The 25,229-nt window shown below is 42.4% G+C and overlaps 1 protein-coding gene across 8 annotated transcripts in view; it reads right to left on the reverse strand.

The window, feature by feature from the left end:
• Nucleotides 1-25,229, reverse strand: part of MAST4 (microtubule associated serine/threonine kinase family member 4) — a 537,673-nt gene that overhangs the window by 393,136 nt on the left and 119,308 nt on the right. The window contains exon 1 of one of the 8 annotated variants that reach the window (XM_087862107.1): nucleotides 425-1,635. The exons of the other annotated variants lie outside the window; for them this stretch is intronic. The gene's annotated coding sequence lies outside the window, so the exon portion shown is untranslated. Of the gene's footprint in view, nucleotides 1-424; nucleotides 1,636-25,229 lie in introns of those variants that run through there. 8 annotated transcript variants of the gene reach the window in all.

The raw sequence follows: 25,229 nt of genomic DNA on the forward strand, positions 1-25,229 counted from the left end.
CTCCCTAAATAGATCATTTTTCCAAATTTGCTGGGTTGTCAGTGGCTCGACTTTTCTTTCTACAATTAGTCAAAGCTTCCCAAAATGGTCCAGTGCAGCCCTGCAATTTATTTTTCATTTTTTGCCCTGATTCAAACTCTCATGCTCCATTTGCAAACACTTCAGCACACCCTAGAGCTTACGGTAGACATCAAACCCATCACTTTGGACACGGCCCTTTAAATGATTCCAGTTTAATGTTTGCCAACTTTTCCAAACTCCAAGAAGCTCAACTAATAACAGAGCTTGTCTTGAAACTTCCAGTGACGTTTAAGGGCATCTAAACCTGAACTCGGCATCCTTGCTTCACACACTTCAAATTTTCCTCCCCAAGCAGACCACAGACAGCTGGAGAGCCAGCCCTACTGCCCTGTCACATACTTACCTCGCCCACTGCTAGCCACAGAGTAGCCCCGATCGACACACATTCTCCAGAAATCCTTCCTTACTTCATTCACCAATGGCAAGTAACTGACTCGTGGTGGACTCCAGTTGCTCCAAATTTCCTAGGTCAGTTTTCTTAACCTCCTGTAGTCCCAAGAGCCACAGAATTTTGAAGTCAGAACAACAGGCAGCATGCATACCACGCACATGGAAACTGCCATTGCTTGAGTTTATCACAGCAAACACAGAAGCATCTCAGAGAACAAAAGCCGGACAGACACTATAATACAATTCCTTCAAGTGTTAGGTGTATTTGGGGCAACGTTTCCAAAATCCTCAGTCCCACGGAAAAGGTCATCACCAGAATTCCACGTCTGTATTTTCTTTATTTATCATATCTACCCTCTGTTGGATGTTTTACAATGATCATGCTGAGAAAAACAGAAGAACACACCATGATCACACTGTGGCTTCTTTCATCAGCGAAAAGCACATGTAAAGGCAAATCAAGAAACCATGGGTTTCTTCTTCCATGGCTATATTCCCCAGGAATAGTATCATCTCTTTCTAAAAGGGCACATCCCAACTTTCAATGAACATTCAACTTGCACCTTTTGAACTGACCATTTTCCCCAAACTCCCCTTCTAGACACTTTCATGCTTGAGTCCACAAGTTCTCTAGTCTATAGTTTCTAAATAATCCCAATGATCATATGAGCATAAAGGTATTTTTCCATTTGCAGCAAATTGTAACTCCTTTTTCTAGCTACTCAAGTCGCAAACCTTACAGTTATTCTGTACTTGTTTTTATTCATATTCAGTCAGCAAATGCTCTAATTCAACCTCCAAAATACATATATCCAGAATCCAATCACTTCGCCCCTTCTACTGTTACTGCTCTGACCCCTGCCATCCGGATCTCTCTGCTGCCATCCTTGACTCAGCACAGCAGCTACGGACCCTTCTAAGACACAAGCCAGATGTTCCACAACCTCTGCTGGAGTCCTCCACGACTTCCCTGCACCCAGAACAAAACCCCAAATCATGGCAACGCCCTATAGGTCCTACCAGGTGTACCACCTCTACACCCAAGTCTCTGATCCCTGCTACTACGACTATACTCAATCCCCCTTGGCATGCTGCTGGACCTCTGGTGCCCCAGGCATCTTGCCACCTAGCACATTTACCTTGACCACAGCATGTATCTAGGACTCACCCCAGGTATTAACTACCATGCTCCTCTCCCCCGTCACCCCCCCAAATCCTCCAGGTCCCTATTCAAAGGTTACTCCTCCAGGGGGCCATCTCCAACTGCCTTGTGTAAAACAGCATGCCCACCACTTCATTCCCTTCTCTATTTTTCTTCCTAGCATCTATCACCCTATGTTAGATCTTTTATATCGGTTTATTGTCCTTCTTCCACTAGATCCTAAGGTGCATGAAATTACACACTAGCCTGTTCCATTTGTCCACTGCTCTACCTAAAAGGCACCGTGTAAACATTGGTTGAAAGAATAAATGAATGGCAATCTCCGGTATTTAGTTTAAAATACAACAGCAAAATAAAGAACACATGAAATTAAGGGTTTTTATTGCTGGAGAAAGCTGAATAAAATTATATCAAATGTTACTCAAGGTGAAAATGCTCAATTGAGTCTTGAGCATTTTGACAAAATTGAACGCTTCATGTATGAAAAAGACCCTGAGGTTATAGCAAACGCCATCTTTTTAAAGAATCTTTTCTATATACAAACTAATATGTTAATTTTTAACACTGCTATCTCTGAAGGTGATTCCTAAATAATGAATTATTCGGCCTCTTAACTACATCCTAACTAGCATATTAATTGTGTCCATCAATCCATGCCCTTCCCTACACTCTTTTCTCTTTTCTCTAATTCCTCACTCATTCCCAAGATGTGGCACATGCATTTTAAAGACCCATCCAGAATGCACGTGCCCTAAGGCCAAAGTTCATTAGTTCACCAGGATCATGTCACCTGCATACACAATGAGGCTCACCAGAAAAGTCTTTCTATGCTAAAAAAAAAAAAAAAAAAAAAAAGAAAAAGAAATGAAAGAAAAAAGCAAAAGACACTGACTAGTAACATGGGGTTATGAAGACAATGTTCAGTTATTCTGTTTCTTGATATTAAATATTCTAAAAAACCATAGGTATGAAAATGAATAATTAAAAAATTACATAGACTATGCCCGTAATCTCAATTAACTGCCCTACTGCCTCCATCCAAAAAGGAATCCAATGAGCAACCTGAAACGACTTTATTTCAAAACAGGATTTCATTTACTTTTAAACCAAAACCTATAATCAACATTTTAAAATTTGATAGAATAGAGTTCCACCGTTAAGACAGTCATTACTGGATTCCTACTAATTTCGCGGTGGTTAGAAACGCCAACACTTACTACCTAATTAAGACAATTAACTATTTCTATGCCCATTTCCTAATCTGCAAAATGTTAGTAATAATACTACCTATGTCCCGAGGTTATTGTGGATATTCAAAGAATTCATATATGCACTTAGAACAAGGCATAGAACATGGTAAGTGTACAGTAAATGTTAGCCGGGGTGGTTATTAAAATTGCCATATAGGAAGTCATCCCAATCACAAACATCTCTGCATGTGTTACTTCATCACAAATGGCTTGCAAGGAAATTAAACTGATTACAATTTTACTGAGTTTTCTTATTTTTCTTTATGGCTCAAAGGAGAACTTGGCTTGAACTGCTTTACAATTATTTCAGGCTGTTATTCTCATGCTATAGGGTGTTCAGCATGCATGAAGCAGAGCTGTATGCAAGTAAGGAGCCTAGCCCAAATCTGGCACCGCAGAGCCATGCCTTGGCCAAGCTACTTGACTCCTCTCTGAAGGATGGGCCTCAGAGGTAGGGACGAGGCAGGGAGACATGGATGAAAAGGGCTCAACACAGTGCTTGGCACATTTAAGCACTCAACAATGTTGGTGGTAATTGTCACCAGAGCTGAGCTCAAGTTCCACGTTCTCTTAGCCTGATGACTGGTAAAGCATATGGCTATTCACCCGACCCTTCCGAGTGGCACCTCTCAGGCATTCTTACCTCTACACTACTCCAGTAGAGAAACAAACAGTTAACATGCTCACCGGTGCAAAAAGAATATGCCATCTCCCTTTCCCCAGCATCCTAAAATCTAACTACACAGACTGAGTCAGACACTGACAGGGCTATAATCTTGGCCCACATTGTCGTGGGGCTCATGTAATTGATTTTGCTGACATTCACTGTGGATTACGCCACCCAGAATGCATGCTTCCATTTAATGATACTTTAAGAAACAGCCATGTAAATCCTGCCACGCTATTGTACAGACAAATGAGGAAGAGCCTCTATTAGATAGTATCTACCTTGTCACGGTATGCCTCTGGGCACAGGAGGGGACAAAAATCCCTGCCCACCAGAAGCTTCGTTCTAGTTGGGGAGAGAGAAACCTGGAGAAAATGCTGTCAGTTCTCTGTAGTACAATCAGGTGTGCTTCTGCTGGGTTATGGTCTGATTTTACCCTGGGAACCCCACAAAGCAGAGAATTCATCACGTTTCTTTCATTCAACCACTGGAAATCACAGGGCAAGGTCTGTGCAGCCCACCACCACCAAGTGTGGCCGGTCCGATCTCCATCGACACATCACAGGTCTGCTTGTGGCACCAACCTCATGCTGGATTTCACCTTACCCTATGCTATAGGCCGAATGTTTGTGTTCTGCCACCCCCCCCCCGCAAATTCTTATGTTGAACACTAACCCCCCAGTGTGATGGTATTTGCAGGTAGGGCCCTTGGGAAGTGATGAGGTCATGAAAGTGGAATCCACTGAATGAGATTAGCACTTTACACAAAACACCCCACAGAGTTCTCTCGCTTCTCACATCGTGTGAGGACACAGCTATAACCTCTATGGACCAGAAGCAAGCCCTCACCAGACACTGAATCTGCCAGGGGCATGCTCTTGAACTTACCAGCCTCCAAAACTTGGAGATGAATGGTTGTTTCTAAGTCACACAGTCTATGGTACAGGTGTTACGGCAGGCTAGACTGACGAAAACACCCCCTACAGCGTGGTTCTCAGGTCATGGTAATTTTGCCACCGAGGGGACACTTGGCAATGTCTGGAATCATTTTTTATTTCCACAGTTTAAAGGGGGCAGGGATGCTGCTGGTATCTACTGGCTAGAGACCAAAGACACTACTCAACACAGGACAAGGCATAGAAGAGGCCCCAATCAGAAAGAAATACCCAGCATAACATGTCCCTCATGTCACTCAGGAGAATTGCTGTTCTGCACTCGCTTTTCATTTGTCTATCTTCACCTATTTTTAAGTTATTCAACTTGCTGAGTTACATGTTATTTCAGGTCATCTTAAAACCTTCTGAGAACAAGAAAAGGGACAGAGGGAGAGCGCAGATGGAATCTTAGCAAAAACTGATCATGTCAATGAGTCTGTTAAGCAAATAATTTCCTGAGCCACATTAATTTACCCAACCTACTTAGCTGTTTGCTGCAATTCCATTTCACCGATGAACACCATGTTTTGAAAAATAATACATCAATCGAATGTATTTAAACTGGGAGATGTACCAGATACCAGGATCATATTCCATCTTCAGTTTTTAATTAATTCTTTGAATCGCAAACTTCAATTAGCAAAATAAAAAGTGTTTCAGAAACGTCCTAAAAACACATGATTAGATCAAACTACAATGGCATGCACCTAAACAGAGCTGCACCACTGGTTTCATCTGTTAGGAGAATTGATTTTCTTTCTTCCCTTCTGAGAGAAATATGTAAATTAGCACTTTCATACCACTATCTCACTTTTGTCTGTCAACTCAACTTCAAGAAAGTCAATTCCTTTGCTTATGAACATCTCTAAACACACATGCGTGCACACACACGCCCCACCAGCAAGCAGCATTATCACAATCCCAAGGAGAGAGCATCACGCAGCAGGCATTTAACTGTGATGTTTACATTAAGCAATAAATTCAATAGTCTACAGATGTTAAAAAAAAAGGAAAAGAAAAATAGCTAGTATTATGTTAATTTTTTTTAAACATAGCGCTTTTCAAAGTTTAGTGGGATCCGTGACATTGGGGAAAGCGCAGGGAATACGCTGATTTGACTTCACATGTATCACCTGTTTTCCTATCACTTTAATATTCTTGATCTTTCTCTGACGTTTATTTAGGGATCTGATCCATGCTTGAAACTGTTTACTTATCTGAAGTCATTAAATTCCCTGGTACCATCATGTCTCCATCAGCGACCTAACTCAAGACTCAGACCACAGTTAACAAAGCAGGAAGACAATACACTCCTCTGGACACATCTACGCTCCATTTCAAGTCAGAGAGGGGAATGCTCAGCACTCTGCACAACTTTACATGATGTGCCCACTTCCCCCTCGGGCAGAGGGAGTAGACCCCCAAGTAGACAGTAGTATTATTCCCATTTTACCAGTGAGAACACATATTCAGCAAGATTAGCCCCTGCAAACTGATCAGCTTCCTGGGCAGTACAAAAGGAATCAAGCCCAAGATTGCTTCCACTAAAGCCCCTGTGTCTTCCACTGGAATCCCAGTGGTCTCCTAGAGAGTCCCTAGAGAGGGGCTCACAGTGGGGAAGCACAGCAAACCCCAGAAAGTTCACTTTACTTTTCTCTTCCATCTCTGGTATAAGACTCCCTAGAGGAGAATGGATCTTAGAGTCTGATGTCAACCAGTTCAATCCTAACTGGCAATTTACACTACACAAGCCATTTCTAGGGCTTCTACAGCTGAAATCCTTAAACCAGAGTTACAGAATCACAAAATATGAACAGTAGGAAGGACCTAAAAACCATCTTCAGTCTGATTTCCTGCTTTTTGGAAGATTGAGGCCCAGATAAGCCAACCGCCCAGGTTGAAAAGGATAGCTAGTGCATGAATGCTGGCCAGCACCCAAACTTCCAGACCTACCATCTATTGCATCTTACACCATGCTCTCTTACCGACTTTGCTTCCTGCCACCTGGCAGATATTCCCCACTCTGTTATAGGTGACTTATAGGATTTTCTATGGGGGCTTTTATTCATACATGCTCTATTAACTCAGGGTTGTTTTAAATATTTTTTTTAGCCAAATGTCTACTATGGACTGGGCACTGTGCTAAGGGCTGAAAAACCGAGAACAGAATGGACACAGTCACCTTCCTCAGGAGACTTCTACCCAAGTGCAGGAAACAGACACAAAAACCCAACCATAAAACAACATGCCAGATGCAAAGATGGAATTAGGTATGAGGGACTACAATGGCTTTGAGCAGAGCTATGGCCTGGCACCTAATTAATTTGTCTGTGTTGGTTGAAAATGCTGGTATTACTTTGCCTGAAATGGGGGGGGGGGGGGCGCGAAGGGGGTGACTCGTACGTACTCTCACAGACGATGGTCTTCTCAGATACTCAGAAGCCAGACCAGGAGAAGCACAGAGCGGTGTGTAAACACTGGCTCATTTTGTTTCTGGATTGGCACTTTTCAAACTTAACCACCATGTCCTAAGGTACAGAAGAGACAGAGCAGAGTTTTTTCCACCACTCGTACCACACCATGACTGGAGCTTTTCAGATCCTCATCATCTATCATTCTTGAGGCACTAACTGCCCACCAGGGGCCAGATGCTCTAGGAGTCGTGCCGGGCATCACTTCCTATTTCCCGAGAGGACCAGAAAACAAAGAGGAGGACAACAGTGGTTTGAGGCAAGCCCACAGCCAGAAGGGCATTCAGCCACTTGGCCATAGAAAGGGGGCTCAATTATCCTTTCATCTATAAAATAAGGATAATTCTATTTCCCTCACAGGATTTCTGTGGATTAAATTAACTGATTAGTATATAAAGCAAGAGGTGACACATTCGAGTGTCTTCCCCCTTCCTTATCTTAGCCTAGTTCATTTTGTTAGAAACATAAAAAAAAAAATCATCAAGAACTAGAACTTCTTTTCAAATAACATCTATTAAAGCTAAAAAATAAACTTTATACAAGTTTCTGGGGAAAAAACTTCAAAATACGCTCTCCTTGTAAAATAATGTTTAAGCTCTTTAGCTGAACAAACATGAATGAATATTCATTTCATGTTTTTACATTAAGAGGGAAAACGGGATGTTTGAGCGAGTCTGCACGGATAGCAGTGGCAAACCCAGCTCTGACCCAAGAGGCAAAATAAACATTCTTAAGAAAAGTATTCCTAAGAATCCTGAGCCATAAGTCCTCAGAAGTCATGAGGTTTTACCTGGTTAAACAAAAATCATTTAGAAGGACAGAGACAACTGTCACTGAGAAATTGGCAAATAATGGGGAACTCAAATGAGGGTTCTGGGGATGGCGGGGTGGTAACAGTCATGCTAACTATTTTTACCAGCTTCATTTCTTCTTCAAGAGGAAAAAAATAATAATAATCCAGGAACGTGAGGGAAAAGAGAGAAAGGACTGAGAGCGAAAGGAAGGGAGAGGAAGCTGGAAACGGGAGTAAGTGATGTTGCAAGAGCTATGGGGAAGATACTCCCCTGTACACGCCCATCCTCACATCATTCCCCCTCTGCTCTGGGCTGTGTCCCAACACAGAGTGTAAGATCAGTGTTCTCTCTTGGCAAAAGGAGTAAATAACAAATAACCACAATAAGTAAATAAATTTATTAAAATAACTATCAATAAACATATTCCATAACTATAAACTAAGACACGCCAAGACCCTCAGTCAGTTGCTCCTTATTACTCCTGGATTACCATCTGACTAGGTTCCCGCCCTGATGTCTGCCCTGTTTCCCTGGACTGAGTCTCTGCTTCTCAAATGCTAGGCTCCCTGACATGTGCCCTCCGAGCTTGAGGTCTAGGGGCTGCCTTGTGCCCAGGGCTTTGCCCTGACTGGCTCTTGCCTCTGAAGCACAACCTGCTGGAGACCAGATCCCACCATGGTGCTGGGTCTCGGGACTCCCTGCCTGCCTGGGGCCTGACCAACTACAGACCCTGTGCCCTGCCTCTGCTGGGAGCCACAGGTTGTATTTAAGGCTTGCTTTAGAAGTTAAGTAATGGGCCAATATCCCAGGTTTCCTTAGTCCAGCTCACACCTTCCAAGGGCTCAATCCGAAGCCATTTTCCACCACCTCAACTCCCAGTCCTCAAGAGTCAGACCGTGTGTAACCTGCCAGCCCCCCAGGCGGACAGGAACTAAAGCTCTCAACATGGGAAGGAGAAAATGCCACAGAGAGACATATAAGAGGAAGAAGGGAAGGGGTGGGCAATGCAACAAGAGACACAAGGAGGAGAAAAGAGGACAATTAATAGCTCTGTAGATTCTGCAGAAAATGTATCCATCTTTAACTTGTCTACCTATTTTACCATTCACTTGGGTCAGGAATAACTTGATCACTCAGATGCTATCACACCATCCTCTGAAACTCAGAGTGGCTGACCAACCACCACTGGAACCTCCTGACATGTTTAACCTACTCTTTACAAAAACAACACGGGCCCTCCACTCTGATTCCCTCCTTCCTTACCAGGAAGAAAACTCTTCTCCGGGTTACAGGAGCAAAGAACAAATCAAGATGTTCCCAACAACCAAATGAAAGCAAGTAAAGATTTTGCCTTTGGGGACAGGTTCCCAACTCTACGAAAGGAGGTACTTCATCCAAAGCCACAGTGTAGTAACAACAGAAAGAAGATAATTCACTGTTGAGAATCCCCTGAGTTCTCAAAACAGCCCCCAAGGATTGGGGAGAGTTCCATAAATAAGATCCAGGCAACAACCAAGAGCTAAAGAGGTGTAAGTTTCATCATTTTTTTTTAATGGCGCCTGCAAACATTAATTCTAAGATTATTACTTAAAACACAGCCAATGTTAGCCAATAAAAGGAAGCGATTCTGTTTCCCTTCCCATGAAAAAGCAAAAACAAAACCAGCCAAAACTCAAGAAATCCAAGGAAGCAGCTGACAAGCTAGAGCGCCAACTGGTGCCTACCTAGGAAAGCACGCACACACTGACATCTGACCATGTTCATGTCCGAAATGGACATGGCAAATACCGTTTGGCATCATCCCGTTTGGCAGATGAAAACGGGAAGCAACTTCACGGTCAGCATCTGACCCAGTCTGGCTCCCACATCTCAAGTCTTTATTTCCCCTTCTTGCCGGAGACTCAGGTGGAAGGAAGAAGGGCTCTGCATTGAACACATGCAGATCTAAAGGCTGGAATAAAGGACATGCTATGTTAGGGCAATGTTCAAGTTTGAGCTTGCAATCTACCTGAGAGCAGGGCAGTCCACACTGCAGGGAGAGACTTCTTTCCAAAACATCTATGGCTCTTGTATCACCTTCTTTCATTAAAAGTTCCTACACGTCTGTGTAGAAGCATATGGGAAAAGCTGTCTGCTTACCTCACTGAAATGACACTGTTATGTATAAACCACTGTTCAGGTAACCTCTCCTTTCACAGGTATCTGTTTGTAAATGGATGTGAAGAAGCATGTGGGAATAGAACTATTCTTACCTCAATGAAACAACACGGCGTATAATGTGTGTTTCAGGTAACACCTTCTCTCATTAAGATGTAAGTGTTTGCAAATCTATGTTAGAAGCATGTGGGAATACTCGCATGTGTAACTCATTGAAACTGCACTGTAGATAAACTTTCTTGCAAGTAACCTCTTCTTGCACTAAGATGTAAGTATTTGTAAAGTTATGTATAGAAGCCTACGGGAATAGCCGCATGCTGAACACATGGAAAATACACTGTGCGTAAACTTTGGAGGAAAAAATCTATGGCTCTTATAGGTAGATAAATTAGATTTCTTCTTACATGGGAACTCTAACAATGAATTCCTCCATGTAAGTGTTTATCTAAAGACTGACAAAATCCAGCTCACAACCTATGAAAGCACAGTGGTCATTCACAAGGCCATGCCCACCGGACTTGTCTGGTCAGTGAAGCACATACCCTGCACCCATTTGTTACTATCCCTGCTGCCGGAACCAGGCTGCCTCCCCACCAGGGCTGTGAGTTCTGTCTTCCAATTTCATATACTCCTCTAATGCTTCCAGTCACCCCCCACTTCTGAGAGGACCCATTCTCACCAAGCTCGAACCACCACAGCCCTCAAGGTCCATTCCTGACATTCACCACTCACTGATAGCTCAGGGATCAGCAAACAGAAGCCCACACATGCCAAATAAAATTGTACTGGACCACAGCCACGCTTCATTGACAGACTGTCCACACTCCGCCTTCCACAGCAGAGTTGAGCAGTCGCCACGGAAACCATATGGCCCACAAAACCTACAACATTTGCTCTCTGGCCCTCTACAAGTTTGCCAGTGCCTGACTTCTTCAATACATTTACCAAGCATCTACCACGTGCCAAGCACGGTCTGTGCCCTGAGGAGAGAACAGTGAGCACAGCCAAGTTCCCTTCTTCGGGGGAGTAACAGGGCTGTGAAGAAGCAGCAGCAGGACAGAGAAGAATGGCCCAATTAGGACAGAGAAGAACGCCCACTCTATTCTGTGGGTGACTGGAGGAGGTTCTCACTGAAAGAGGCCCATATCCACAGAGACCTGAAGGACGGAGAGGAGGGAGCCATATCAGGGCCAAAAGTGAGAATGAGCTCAGCATGTCTGCATAAAAGCAAGCAAAGTGGCTAGACCATGCCTCCTTTCTCCACCGTCTCAAACCACCAGTGCCTCCTCCAGCTAGGTACAGCACCTGATACATGCCAGGCACCGTCCTAACTGCTTCAAGCATGTATCTCATTTAATCTTTAAAACCACCTTCCAACATGGAATTGTTTTCATCCCCATTATACAGATAAGGAAACTGAGGCTTAGAGAGCTTAAGTGACTTAGCCAAGGTATCAGAGCTAAGGCCCAATAATGACTGAGATCCATGGGTAGCTGTCAGACCCAAGCTCCTCCTACACGGTTTCCCATTCCACCTTTGTGTAAGCAGCACCAGCCATGGCACGTAGCGACAGCCCAGCAGCTTTACCTCTCTGCTGGGCCTGGAGCTAGTGGCAGTCCATGTGGACGGGGCGACAGCTTCACTGGGCCTGCTGTCTTTTCCACTGTTTCTAGTCCATGTTCTCATTGAACTTCCCCACCTCCTCCAGCTCTATCATTATAAAAGCCTCTTAATACTCCACCTCTAGAGCAAACCCACTAAGCTATGGAAGGCTCACAGAGGCAGGGAACTAACTTGCAAAATAAGGCAGGAGAAAGGGAACTAGTATTAACGACAGCCTCTGGGTGCCAGGACTCATGTATAAACTGCTCACTTTATTTCTGGGAGACGATGCTTAGGGGAAATATCAAAGGAGAAAAACAACAACATCTTGCACGTAGATTTGGGCAGTCTCCAGTGCAGGAGCTGCTTAAGAAGTCTCCAGAACAGACCCAATAAAATTTTAAGATACAGCACATATTACTGTGTTCCTCAGGATTAATCATCATCCAATGTCCGGAGGCAAGCTCTACAGCAACTTCCTATTCTTTCCTACCTCTGACTATGTTCTCTGACACTTCCCTCCTGGTTCCTCTGTCTCTTTTAAGAGTTTACATCAGACTTTAATGCTTTGCTCACAAGTTATTAGTCCTAAAGCCACCATGTACCCACATGCATACTTCGATTACAGAGGCATGGGGAACCCTAGGCAATTAAGACTTTCCGTGGCTTACCCACCAGGATTTCCCAAGCATTCCCAAAACAGGTATGTGGATTAATCCCCAGTGTAGCCCTCCATACCTACTACTACTAAGAAACCCAACAATCATTCACAACAAAGTACCAAAGCAACACAAAATAGACCATGCGGAGCACACCTCACTAAATGCTAGCAACAAAAAACACAACGGGAAAAATGGCAAGAGTAACTGAAATTATCTTTCCCTGCTCAAAGGAAAAAGGTTATGAAAATGCTTTGCTAACTCCTCTATTTAAGCATTTACACAAGAAAACAATCCCATCCTCAGTTAATAGGCCTGCTGCCCCTATGAATCCTAACCTCTCATTTGCTCCCCCAAAACTGAGCAAAGGCTTGACATGGTCAACGTAGTATGTGTGTCACAGAAATAAACATCTACTTATAGCTGAAGGTATTATATTAGCTGACAAGTAACCCAAGGAGTTAAGAGATGCGTCACTGAGAGGGAATGAAAGGAAAAGTGAAGTAGGTTAAAACGCGTCCATACGTGGAACATGACAGGAGGATGAAGTGTGTGAAAAATGCCCTGGAGCTGGGTTAGGAAGGGTCCAGTCGTCTTTACACCCTACTGCTATTCCTTTCTGACTGACCCTTCTCCTGTTTTACCCAGAATTCCTGCCCCAAGGAGTCTAGAGGTCAAAATAAGTAAACAAGAATGGCCTCAAATCCAGCAACTGGAGAAAGATGTGGCTAAGCAGGTGGGAAGGAGGCAGAAATGTCAAAATTAACAGAGAGAACAGGAGAAATAATATTATGTTTTTGTTATTTATAGATGATATTTCACTCAAAATGGGAAGTATGCACCATCTTCCCATTTACCCAACGATTCAGATATAGGAAAAAAAACAGGAAAGTCAACTCTCAGAATCATTTTTGGAAAACTCAAAAATAACTTCATACAAATCACCCTATGTAATTAAGTGATGGCATATTTTACTTCATGATAAAGCACATTTTATCACTATAGTAATTAAAACCATGACAAAAAAAAAAAGAAGGAAAATGACAAGGAAGTTACCAATAATTCAAGATTTCAATGAGCAGGAAGCAATCTATGTAAAATCTTTTCAGGATTCTTACATTTCAGAATTTTGTGTAGTCACAATACCTCACTACCAAAATCTGATCATCAACAGTGGTATATAATTAAGAAATAGAAGATCAAGGAAGTGAGATGAAAGGAACCTATGAACAGCCTACGGGGATGATGGGGCTTCCAATGCAAAAGGCCTGCAGGTAGCTAAACACTCACCACCATCATAAAGTCAGAAGGCAGACCTGAGTCACAGCACTGTCAAGGTGACCTTGATCCTCCTGCTCCCTGGCAGGCCCTGCAATGACCACAGCCCTGGCTGCAGCCTCACTAATGACCCTGAGCCACAAATGCCCAGCTAGGGTGCTCCTGAATTACTAAGACAGCTTCTGGATGTTAAAAAACATTCTAACATTGTTGGGTCTGGTTTTGTGTTCTTTTGTTCTTTAAGCTGCTCAATTTGGGGGATAATTTCTTACACAGAAGATAACTCAATGTCAAGCGTCCTCTGGCGTGGGTGGGTGTGTTGGGGGGGGGGTGTATGCTGCATGAGTGATGTGTTCACAGTGACATCATGCAATGAACTACACACTGACTCAGACGGCCCAGACAGAAGGTAGAGGTCTCCAGCATGTGTGACTGAGTACAGCATTCCCTAGTTCCTACTCGTAGGTTTTCCTGTTTATAATATTCCAGTAGAGAATATAAGCTTTGTCGCTGTCTTGATCTTTTGCCAACAGTCTTCCGTGTATCACATGTGAAAACCAGCTTCATTTCTTTATCACCCTATCTATGATAGGCCTTTCACTCTAGCACGACTCAGAAAACTCGAAGAACAGCAAAGCAAGGAATGGACCACTGTTAACAGTACCTGAACATAGACAGGACTGTGGAATGACTAAATATTTTTTCATTCATATTCTAACTTTTTCCAAGAAAGTGTTAAAGACTCTAGTATAGTAACTCTGATAGGGATTCTCTCCTGACACTTACAACCCACTGCCAATTTCAACAGCTAAATAGTTGTTGTTGCCTTTCTACTTCTGTTCGGAACTTAGATTTGATTCTTTGGGTCATTTAATCTTTTATTCAACAATAATTCAGTAACAGGCCCAGAGTAAAACTACAGCTCCAGTTGTGCAAATGTGTGAGTTCATCAGCAGGCTGGGACGCACGTGTAAGCCAAGGAGCACGCGCGCATGCACACACACACACACACACACGCACAGGACAACAACAGACAGAACATACAGTTAACAAAAGAACTCCCCATCTACTAGCATTTTACATCTCCTGTCTCTTTCCTAGTTGGGGGGTATGACTCATAGCAGGGAGATACATTAAACACTCCAAGGTTTAACTTCTGAGAAAAGGTTAAGTAAGCCACACCCCCTGGATGAGGGCTGGAATGGAAGGGAGGAGAGAGCCAGGTAAGGTCAAAATACAATGGTGCTGGGGCACCTGAGTGGCTCAGTCGGTTGGGTGTCTGACTCTTGATTTCAGCTCAGGTCATGATCTCAGGGTTGTGGGATCAAGCCCCATGTCCGGCTCCGCACTGAGTCTGCTTGAGATTCTCCCTCTCCCTCTACTCCTCAAAGGTGCTCTCTCTCTAATAAGTAAATAAAATCATTAACAACAACAGAGAAATACGAAGGTGCTGAGGCTTGCACTTAAGTCCACTTCAACAGAAAGCAAGCAGTAGAAATGGGAAAATTAACTTCTCCAGATCTCCCAAATCCCACTGCTATCTCCTCCAGGATTAAAAGTTCCATATCACCCTATCAGGTGGATCATGGAAAGCTAAGATCAGAAGCACTGAAAAAAATAAAGGTCATCATTGATTTCTTTTGCCTTGATAAAAAGAAAGGCAGTGTCTCACCTATGAAAGAAATGGTTTCCAATTCCATTCCAACAGTATTTATTGAGTGCTTACTCTCTGTGAAGGTACTGTGGAATGGGGGGGGGGGGGCTGAGTGCTATCAGGAATATCTCACTGTAATAAGTGACTCAGTCTCTGATGGGCTGAGCACATTTGTGAATCCTACAAAAATTACACCTCCTCTCTCATAATACATGTATAAACATAAAAATTTAGTAGTAATTTCAGGCTACTCATAAAACCTCAAGGCCTATGACTCCTAGGGCAAGCACTGTTTGATCTACTAGGAGAGAAAAACATGAAGAATTTTATTCAATTATTTACTACATGATGCGTACCGATAGATAGTAACCTTTTCTTCCAAGCAGCTGAAAATCAACCTTTTTGTCTTCTGTCTTTTCCAAGTACCAGAATTTGCAGAAGACAAAATGCATACACACGTGTGTAAGAAACTTTTACTTATGTATGTAAAAGCAACATTTACGGAAAAGTAACCTTTATTAATATTTCTGGCATCACTTTTTACAGGTAATAGTAACTGAACTGAAATAAAATTTGCATGAAACCTAAATTTCCAAAACCGGAATTTTTAATCTCATCCTTCTACTAAGTGTAGTTATTTTGTATGATTAATTCTGAATATAAAACATTTTCTGTAGTTGCAAGATAGCAAGCTGAGCACTTGTCATTAGTTTCAATGGCTTAAATAATTTTTGCCTATGATATTGGTAGAAAAAAAGATTCACTTGAATTTTTCTTTTTTTAAATAAGCTCAGTTTCTCTATATAAACTATTTATGCTGTCAAAAGGGAAACATGAATGACAACTGAACTAGACACCAGGGGTGTTTTTAAAATTTCTCTCTCATAGTCTCTGGGATCTTCAAGAGCCATGTTCTTATATACAACCCAGAAGTTCTTAGGGTTCTTTAAGGTGGGGCATGGAATGCTAACAGGGTATGTCTGGTGAAAGACCTGAGAACTCACTAGAACAAAGAGAGAAACAATGTCACTGCAAGGGGTTGGGAGAGAGTGAGGACACAGCTAGATAACAGGATAGAAATAGACATGAACTAATGTGTTTTCCAGCTTCTAGAACTGTGCAGTCCAATATAGCAGCCACTAGCCACAATTTACATTAAATTTAAATTTAAATTAACTTGAACAAAAAGTTCAGTTCCTCAGTTGCACCAGCCTCTTTTCAAGAGCTTAAAAGCCACCTGTGGCTAATGACTACCAGAGGTGACATTGCAGAGTAGAGAACATTTCCGCCCTCTCAGCAGGTTCTAAAGGACAGCACTATTCCACAAAGTGCCACCTCAGAAAACATGGAGAATCTTAGTGTTAACCAGAATATACACAGATTCACAAACAATTTTCAGCTAAGTTCTTTCAATGAAGCAGAAATGCGAATTGATACAAAGCAGACCGAATAGTCAATATTAAGAGTTTTTAGTGCAACAGAGAACTGGTCCCACATTACACAATAAAATCCCTAACATTCTGGACTCCATCTGAGATTCAAGTGGCTCAGGAGCTGCCAAGCCAGTGGAAGGTCTGTGGATTATTCTTCCTTGTGAGCCAATAACAACATTTACTGAGTTCCTAATATCTATTTATGCCCTGTGGAGAAAGAGAGTGCTAAAATAATAAGACATATTTTAGGCTTCAGGGATTCAGTGCAGAGGGACAGGGAAAAAAACGTTTGATATATATCTATGATTCATGTATTTATAGCCCACATATTTTCCATAGCCACATATCAAAGTCATGCTGCATTTAATCTTAAGCATTTAGGGAAAGGCATAACATTATTGCTGTGAGGTATCATTTTGCTTTTCATTCAAATATTGTCTTTTCCAGAGGCTCATTTTCATTACATGCCTCCTAATTCCTTTTGGCTCATGGGTGGAGATTAGGTCAACAGGAAAATAGGACCTTTCTGGAAAGCCCAACTTTCTTCACCTGAAAAATCATAGATTGGACAAATCATCTAAGTTTGTTCCTCATTTTGGTCTCTAAGGTCTATGACTCTGCTGGTTGCTCAGAATGCTCTAAAAAATGGAAAAAACTTTGAAGTCGGGGAATTGGGGAATTATGTAAGACACACACAGGAACTACAGAAGAGTTACACAACATGTGTGACTAAGTAGAAGTTCACATGGTGACAGCTTTTCATTTAGAAAAGGTGACATTATGGAGAAACGAGAAACTCAGTTTGAGCCATTTTTTTAAACATTTGTTAAAAAGAAAGCCAGGAGCAATGCTCTTATGATGGAGTTACTATTCTGTCACAAAAGGGTTCAAGAGGGACACCTGGCTGGCTCAGTTGGTACAGCATGTGACTCTTAATCCCAAGGTTGTGAGTTTGAGTCCCATGCTGGGTATAGAGATTGTTTTTTTTTTTTTTTTAAGGATTCATAATGGAAGTAATCAACTCATTAAATACTGAAGAAACTATTTGTTTTGTATTACTGACTAACAGTAACTTTCAAAATTTTGACCACATATGTAAGACGTTGTAGATTGTTATCCAGCAGGCATACAAATAAAACATTTCACAGAGCAATAACTTAGTCTCATTTCTATGTACATGTTCTGATATTCCCCTTTATAATTTTATTTAGAAATGCAATTATGACCTATTAGGCTAATTTTATGACCTATTTATGAGTTCCAACGTATAGGATAAAAAATACTTTAAGCTATTGCAGGAATTTGTAAATGGTTGACCTGCAGCAGGGGAGCCCTATTTGTACAAAAAGGATCAAAAACTGTGTGTGTGACAGAGAGCAAGAACAGGTGGGAAAACATGTTTAATACAATGTTTTATGTGTGAATTTCTACGTTTGCCAGACAAGAGGAAATCACTTCTGTTGTTGTTGAAACAAAAAGTGGGGTAGATGTGCCTGGCGGCTCTGTAGAAAGCGGAATAGCAAACTGACTTATGATACAGCACACACAGACCTGGTAGGCCAGCCATGGCTGTTTACGAAGTATAAGAACACAAACCTAATCAAACGAAGACTTGGATATGATAGTAAGAAAAAGCAGAGGAAGGGCCTACTGGGGAACAGCACAACTTCCCAACGGGAAGAGAAAAAACACAAGACGAGCTTCTGAAACCAAATGACAGAAATACTAAAGGAAAGATGTAGGTGGGGAGGAGACAGAAGAAACCTCATCAACTCTCTCCACAAACCACGCTGGTCCCATCTGATCTGCTTCTTTTCCCAATGAGGTAGAACAGGCCATGACTAAACACCCCCATGGAAAAAGGGACAAGCTCTGTCTCCATGCCCCATCACATCCAGATGCTGAGCCCATCTAGACGGACTGTAACCATTTAGTTGTTCATTCAACGAGTCCAACAGTGCCGACCTACCACGTACCCGACAACAGAGGTACAGAGCTCACCAAGCATAGTCCCCACCTTCAAGACACCACAGTAAAAAATCAGCTTCCTAAACAACGACTGCACAAAGTGGCAGGAGCTCGATGTGCGCACCAAGCGAGGCACAAACAGCCCTCAGTGAACGGTTCTGCCTGGGTCAGCAAAGGCTTCCAAGAAGAAGAGGGCGTATAACAACCAAGTTTTCTATCAGGGGCCGCAGCGTAGACAAAGCAGGGAAGCGGGAAAGTGCCTGGTGTGTAGGAGGAAGGAGGACTACAGAGGAGCCAGAAGATGGGGTGGGGAGAGCGCCCGAGATAGGAAGCTGCTGATGCAAAAGGAGGGGCTACCAGTACGCCAACGATCTTGTGTGCACTGGTGACAATGGCAAGCTGCGTCATGAAGGCACCTGGAAACCAAACATTTGTCAGCCAGAAAAGAGAACAAATCAAGCCCATACTTTAAAAAGCCAACACATGCAACTATTTAAGAGGTGAAGTGGATGGTCCAACAAGCCTTGAGGGGGGCCAGCAAGGAAGGTTGTTGACAAAGCAGGTCCTGGGGAGAGCACCACCAGCAAAAGTGGGAAGGAGCAGGCGGGTAGAGGTGGTGAAAGCAAAATGGCAAGTGTGTGTGTCTGACTGCACAGAAGGTGAAGGACAACAGGAAGTCACAGATCCCTACGGAGTTCTTACTTGGTGGGGGGTTGGTAGGGGCAGCTTGGGCTTGGGGAGGAAAGATAAGAAAACTGGCCTTAAACAAGCTGAACTGAGGCTACCTCTGGGACACTGTAATGGACTCTGTCAAGAAAGCAGGGGGATCTCCAGCTGTGAGGCACAGGAGAGACATCTGGCAGAAGCAATCCATTTGGGAGCTGGCAATACAGCAATAAGAGGAATGAGAACACAAAGAAAAGGCCGCCAACAGTTAGGAGGGGGGATGACTAGAAGACTGCGAACCAGAGGGAAAGTTAACTTTTCTTATTAAGAAAAGTTGGGGAAAAAAAAACAAACAAACAGAAACAAAAATAGGACAAGGTGGTTTTAAAGAACAAGGTTAAATGCCACAGGGAAGCAGAGTAAAACACAGGGCACATTTTTCCCCCATTTATGTTTTAGAAATGAGCAGCTATAACATAAGCAAACAGTAACAAGTGAAGGCTGTTAAAGACAGAAAAATTGATAGGTTACCGTCTCACTGGATGCTCCTGAAGCAGGAATCAAGCAAACTCCCAAGAAAGGTGATGTAATTAAACTATCATGACACATTAACTGCAACACCTTGTTCTAGATGCAAACGCCTGACAGATAAACCCCAGTGGCTCTGTAGATAACAGCTGCTCTGATCTTTGGATACTGCGAAGCTGCACTCAATGCTGCTTTATCATAAAGCATGTCAGGACCAATCCGAAGTGTTATTATGCAATTGTGCATCTCTTTAAGAGCTCCAAACCGCCTCTAAACAACAATTACTCACCTGGGGCACATCCACAGTGTTTTTCCACAAAGGAAAACATAACCACCCAATAATTTTCAGAGATGGGCTAATGTATATTTTAAGGAGTGTGTGTAACGACATCATACCGCTGAAAACACACTAGATTCAAGTTCCAAGACCTACTTAGAGTAGGATATGATACCTGTGTCTACTGTCAATATCATGAAAATCTTCAAAGTCAACATGCTATTCTAGTCCCAGCCTTCATTTTCTAAAATGTGTTTAAAAATACTTTTCCTTTTGGGGAGCCTGGATGGCTCAGTCGGTTAGGCATGGGACTCTTCTTTTCAGCTCAGGTCATGATCTCAGAGTCACGAGATTGAGCCCTGTATTGGGCTCTGCGAGCAGGGGGGAGTCTGCTTCAGATCCACTTGCCCCGCCCCCTGCCTCTCCCAAATAAAAAAAAAAATAAATCTTTAAAAAAATACTTCTTTTTTGGAGGGAACATATGGGTACGTAAAGTAAAATGGCCTGTTGTTAACCCATGTCTTACTTCATGACAACATGATTAAGCAAGGGGACAAAACACAACCAGTAAGCGTAGGGTGTACGTGCATCCACATAATAGCCAGCTTCCAAAACTGCATTTTACTCGGAGCCTCTGAAAGGTATCTGTAAATTAGGCTACCATGGTCTTAACTGATTAATGCAAGGCAAATGTTCTACCTTAACCACTGCTCACAGTGCCTTTAAATTACCAACGATCAGCAATCCGTCATCAGCAAATATGCTTATGTCAAATGCCCTTATAATGAGCTATCACATTTTCAAATATTTTCCTCCATTACCTAACCTGGAGATTAACACAACGCATACAATTTACAGAGAGGAGAGGGAATGAATTACTGGATCTTGGTTTAAATGAGCAAACCCCCCATCCTGAACAGTAGGGGGTGAGGAAGGAATGTATAAATTGAGAAAAGAATGACTTATTTATCTTCATCAATACTTGACACCATCATCATTTGGCTTCTAAAAAAAAAAAAGATGTTTTAATTTGCTGGGAAGAATACATCTCTTCAGGGAGGAGATTTGGGGATTTGACCATGAATAATAATGAAGTGAGCCGAGTTTTCTTCGTACGTAAAATCGAGCTCCAGTCTTTCAATCCAAATGAGATTCTAAAAGTTGCAGGTGGAGGGCAAGGGATTTGAGTTATTTATGCAAGTCCATGTAGGCATCCTTCATCCACACCAACCAGATGTGCATCTCCCTCTCCAATTAACATTAAGACAAAAGGGGGAAAATAATCTCATTTGTATTGGCCAGTTTGTAGCAACAACCCTAGGTTCAAAGAACAGCCACTGCTCAAGAAGCTGCTCATGGCCCTGCCTAGAATGTCCCCCCTTGCGGGAAAACCAGGCACCACCACAGCCCTCTGATCACTGCCCCTCTTCTTTGGTAAATGCAAAACATTTTCTTGGCATCCACAGTTTGTGATAAATCATTCAGACTCACGCCAAAGCTGGAAACTCAGCATGGATTAGTTTTAAGTAAGTTCTGATACTCATTATCAGTTATGGACAATGACAATATTTCTCGAATGCCATTATTTGTTCTCTGCACCTCAGAAAGCTAAGAGAAAGCAACAATACAGCTGACCTTTTGTGGCTTCCTAATCATGATTGCTTCCCACAGGCGGGGGAGGGGGGGTGTGCAGAAGTGAAGAGAGTCCCAAAGCATTATGCAAGTCAGGTAGAGAGAATGAGAATCTGAGTAAAGCAGACTTAGAAGAAGAGGCCCTCAACTGGCAGCATCGAAGTGATGGCTAAATCAATACAGAATGATTAAAACACCGCTCCATGGAGGGGCTGCATAGTTCATATACATTTCATTACAAAAAAGATGATGCTGTAAGCAGACCGAATGCCTGGCCATGCACTATAACACGTACCAAATTGTTTATAGAGAGAATTTCTAGCAATAGAGCTAACCAACACCATCATTTCTGGAATTTCACTCAAAGCAAGGAGCTTTGAGTGAAATTCCTTATTTCCTTAGTGATTTAAGTGTCCACATTCACACACATACATCCCCTCACACCAGATTTCTTTTTTTAAAAAAAAGATTTTATTTATTTACTTGACAGAGAGAGACAGCCAGTGAGGGAGGGAACACAAAGCAGGGGGAGTGGGAGAGGAAGAAGCAGGCTCCCAGTGGAGGAGCCCGACGTGGGGCTCGATCCCATAACACCAGGATCACACCCTGAGCCAAAGGCAGACGCTTAACGACTGAGCCACCCAGGCGCCCCTCACACCCGATTTCTAACACACTCCTTCACTTAACAGATACACGCACCCTCTCCGCCCCAAACCCAGCATCGATACAGATCCTACCATTCTCACTCAGACCGCAGCACAAATTCCATAACTAAATACCCCCAAAGGCATAGTCATCGGACTCACTGGAATAAAACACACACTCATCTTCTGCTTCTTTTTCAATGGGTCAATTAAGTGCTGCTCCCTTTCTTTCACTTTTCCAAAAAGCAGATTAAAAAGCTAAATATTATGTTTTTTGCTTCAGTTACCTTTACTCAGAATATGGTACTGTGTTTACGAAACAAAAGAAAAACTACAAAAGGCAAACGGTGCACCAGGAAACGCAGGAACCATGGAGCACTCAACAACCCCCTCTCCGTTCTCCTCTCAGGGCTCACCCTTTCCACCCCTCCTCTGAACCCGAATACTGGGGCGTGACTTCCATTTTAGACAGTTCTATCTACCACCTACTGCTGTAAAGAAAGCCATCATCACTTTGGCAAGGAGTACTTTGCCAATTCCTTCCAAAAGAAAATGAGCTTCCTTCAGCCTCTTCTCTGTATTTTACTTGAAAGTAAAGTAAAAACTCGTCGCAATAAAATTCTTCTGATGGAAGTATCCTCCGTTACCTATTTCCCACAGACTTACCCCATTGAGTTCATTGAACTAAACTCTTTCACTATTCAAAAGGAATCTAATCTCTAATAGCCATGACTTCCCCATCATTCAAAGAAACTGTATATTCAAAAATTCAAGCTTAATCATCCAAAATGCAATGGAAACCTACCAAAGGACTACAGCAAAGATATTAAAATAGTCAAGTGTCTCTACATACATATACGCACACACAAACATAAATACATATAGACATACATATAACCTACATGTGTGTGCATACACACATACACATGTACACATATACAAGTGTGTCTCTATGTTACATGCTAGTCCTGTTTGAAAGTTCTGTTCACAAATTCAGGATATGCTATTCCAAAAACAAAGTTCTTTCAGAAGCCACCCCTAGGATAGTCTCAACTTGGATGTACTTTAATCTCTTTCCTTCTAGAATTCAAATGCCTCTTTATTTTTCATGAAAATTTACGCTCCTAAAAACTTCAGCACACACCAACAGAAGAACTTTAATTTTAGCTTATTCTACTTATAAAACTCAGAAAGGTTCCCCATCTTTCCCTGTGCTCACGAACATGATCAAAGTAGTTCTGTGTCAATAATACTTCCATTACATGAAGAAAATCAAAGTAGCCATTCATTTAAAATATTTCCTATGTTTCACTGTATGTTCTACATGTTATCTCAGGCAAGCCTCATGAAACAAACGAAGCAGGTGATATTATCCCCCATTTTATAGCTTAAAATTTTGGGTTATTTGGTCAGAGAGAACCGACAATGGCTTCAAACATGAGCTTAATTCAGGGTGCCTCAGGCAAACACCACAAATGAAGCATTCCAAATTCTGCCATTCTGTATCTAACGAGGGGCTCCCATTCTAGCAGCAAAGAAAGTAGAAAAAGAAAGATGACATCCCTCTCCTTCCCACTCACCCCACTAAAAAAAATCCACATAATGTTTCCAACACAACTAGCCACCCTCTCAGCAGAGATACATTATCTAGGCAATCCGTGATGACACATTGTGTGTTCCTCTGTTACTATCTTACTGAGAGGCCATCAGTTGGCTCAGCACTCTATTTCCTCAAATAAATATTTCCACGGTGTATTGAACTTGGAAATAATACTTTGTACTGCCTTCACCCCCTCCCTCCTCCACCAAGTGGAAGGTGTCTGCAGACATGCCACTATAAAGAACTGGGGGGGGGGGGCATCCTATCTATTAGGAAATAACCTAAAGAAGCCTGTGCAGATGTTTTCTACACTGTGAGTCATGACCACCAGTGGAATCAATTTATCAAGTCATGGCCAGCATTTCAAAGACACCAAAATAGAGTGAAAAAGATCAAAATATCCTACACACACTAAGGTAAAAACTGTTTTATGAAACTTTGTTTCAGCAACATGTTCTATAATCAATTAGGTGTGTATTTGTAGCATGTGTACTAGGTTGTGATATAAAATATATCTCTTAGTGTAGGTTAGCGGCGTTCCTTGACTCCTCTCACCTTTACCTCTCACATACAACTAACAAACTCTGCTGAGATTACCTGGCAAATATATTCTGACCTCTATAACCCCCACGCCTCAAGCACCACCCACCATACAACTTCCCAGGTAAGCATTTCTCACCTGAACCATTACAAGAGCCTCCAAACTGACCTCTGTTGTCATGCACCCCCCAATGCAGATCTGACCCCATCACACTCTCCAACTTAAAGTCTTTCAGCGCCTACACAATCAAATCACAGTCTCTCAGCATGACATACAAAGTGCTCCACAAACCAGCCCCAAACACCTTACAAATTTATCTCCTACAACTCCAGCCTCTGTCACCAATCAGTAGGAACCCCCAAGGAGCTATTACATCCTGCATAACCTACCTGCTCTCTGCTCAGGCATTTGTCTGAGACTCCACTCAGAGGTCTTCTCTTCCAGAGTCTCCCTGGAATCTTAGAATGGAGTTAAACACACCCTGTAAAATTGATGGAGTTAAACACACCCATGAAAATTAGACTTCCTGTGTGCCTGTCTCTTCCACTAGACACGAAGGATTTTTTCTACCTCTTCAGGTCTTTACTCAAATGTCACCTTCTCACAGTGAGAGCCCTGCCTTCCCTGACCACCTTATCTAAATTCATACCCTGTCATTGTTTCCCCACCCTCTTCCCAGCTCCCTCCATTGGCTTTTTTCCCTTATCACTCACCACTATCTAACTCCTGTGTAAGTACATAAATACACATAATGAGTTAGTTATATGTGTGCATATTACACATATGCATATGAATAGACAATGTTAGTATATCATACATGTTTTTAACCTAATACCTTGC

Source organism: Ursus americanus, chromosome 5 (assembly GCF_024610735.1).
Source record: "Ursus americanus isolate L20-20 chromosome 5, mUrsAme1.1.p, whole genome shotgun sequence".
Taxonomy (NCBI): domain Eukaryota; kingdom Metazoa; phylum Chordata; class Mammalia; order Carnivora; family Ursidae; genus Ursus; species Ursus americanus.